This window comes from Pteropus alecto, unplaced genomic scaffold (genome assembly GCF_000325575.1).
Source record: "Pteropus alecto unplaced genomic scaffold, ASM32557v1 scaffold73, whole genome shotgun sequence".
NCBI lineage: Eukaryota > Metazoa > Chordata > Mammalia > Chiroptera > Pteropodidae > Pteropus > Pteropus alecto.
In genome coordinates, this window is record NW_006436284.1 from 6935635 (window position 1) to 6938027 (window position 2393).

Below are 2393 nucleotides of genomic sequence, written 5' to 3' on the forward strand. Positions count from 1 at the left end.
AACCATCGATATCTTTACTATCTTCATACAAAACTAAATTTTGAGCACTTGAAATGTGATTAGTCCAAACTGAGATGGAAGTGTAAAATATACACAGGTTTTCAAAGACTTAGTACTAAAATAAAGAATATAAAACAGCTCAATATTTTTTATATTGATTATATGTTACAATGGTACTCTTTAGGATCATTTGGATCTATTAGATTAAATATCTTGTGGAAATTAATTTCAGTTGTTAATTTTACCCTCTTTAATGTGGCTAGAAGAAAATTTAAAATTATACATGTTTGCATCTATGGTTTGCATTATAGTTCTTTTAAATAATTCTGTTCTAGAATAGCTACCCTCAATCCTTACCACCCCCCGTCAACTTTCCTAGTAAGTGGGTCAACAGGTTAATTTTGTAGACTTGTATAAAGAAGCATTTCCATATGCTGATACCAATTTATGATCTACTATTTGTGCATAAACTTTGGTCAGGAAACTGGATGAATTTCAAAGACCATGCACAGGCTCAGCTTCTAGTCCCTCACCGACACCTCTGTTTACAGTGATCAGCAATGCCATGGCTTAACAATCCCAGCTAATGACATGCTGCTGGTTTCCAGCCAGTAGATAGTGGCAGTTTTCTATGAGAAGAAAGAAGCCTATAATCTTGATCCTTCAGCCATTGACATTTATTAGTGCTTTTCAAAAAGGCAGTGACACAGATTAACGAATCCAAGTTGCAGGTGCAGTTTTCACTGTATTTTAGAAAGATGTTGATGGAACAAGATATTTTATGTGGCTGTCAACACCTCCAGTTTAGTCATTGAAAGTAATTGTGGGGTTCATGAGCATCAGAGATCCCTAAATTATAATTTGACACCTCACACACATTAGGACCTGATTAGCCCCTGGAGAATTTTGTTGGTAATTGATTGAAAAAGGTAAACTGGCACACATACACTCTTACACAGATACACAATGTGTTTGTATGTGTGCATATGTACTCTAAAATGTTCCTCATTCCTAGAAAGTGACTAAGGCTCTGTAAATGAGCATGTATAGTCTAGGGTTCTGATAAATTCGCTTGTTCAGAGAATATTTATTGGGGCTATAAGCTTTTGTTAGGGCTTCAGAGTTAGGCGGAGTGCACTGATCAGCATATCCTTGGCTGTTTGGGGTTTGCTGAGGGTAATATGCACAACAGAGAACTTATTGCATGATTCCACAGGACCACCAACCTAGCAGAAAATAGGACCATGATGGAAGATTTTGCTGAAGAGTCACAGTCCAGTGCGAACGTCAACTATTGAGCTAGAAGACCTGGATTTGAGTCATAGAAACCATCATTTACTAGCTGCGATGACTTCCAGGAAGTTGATTAGCATACTTTTCAAACTTATAAAATAATAATTATGTTAATAATGAAAAAATAATAACCCCCAACTTGCAGGGTTTTTTTGAGGATTTGAGGTGACACTCCTGGTTAATAAATACTTTGGTTATAAGGAATTGTTAGTTATAACACAACATATACATATAGGGTGGCAATTTTTCAAAAACTGAATACAATAAAATACATTAATAGTAAAATTCCACTGAACATTTAATATTTTTGGATTATTCTGAAGGCATGTTAGGGTTTAGGCATGCCTCATAATTCTAAATTGGCACACCAATTATTTCAGAAGATATAGGAGAGTAGGATACTCAGTTAACCTTGGGACAAACAAACAAGAAAAACCTTTTCTATACAGGGTTTAAAAACAGGCTCTGCCCTTCCTATGATCTTCATAGATGCTATAGTGATAACCTGTAACTGTAGTTTAGTTTAGAGTATTATAAACCTAACACTCATTACAACTTCCTTGGCAGTAACTGCTGTGCTAGACTAGACTGCAGAGACTGGTGTGTGTTCCAGGACTGGTGAAAATGATGCCTGGGATTTGGTTCTTGGTGCTTTTACTTGATTTTCTCCTATGATGGTTTATCAGCAGCGTAAAAAATACACATAATATAGTACATGAGTGGATATAGATCCTTACTGGTTGTTTTTTTATTTCATGGAGGTGCCCCGACAGTTTGTTGGCCTTGGCCAACCTTGATAAGTAGAAAGTCTGTCAGTTTGGAATAGCACAGAGTCAACTGCCTTTTATATCCCAGCATCCAGAAATATCTTATTTGAGTATATAATGCAAAAATTTGCACCCTCAGCAACAAATTCTCTGAGGTCCAGATTCTAGGCCTTGAAGTTCTTGCTGGGTCAGCACTGTAACAGTATATTCTGAGTCAGGTCATGACCTGCCTCATCCTTATAGGATCAGTTCTTTCAATGACTGCCTGCATGGACTTACCATATCTAAAATACATATGGATCCATGGTCAGCTTTAAACTCTGTTGTCTGGTT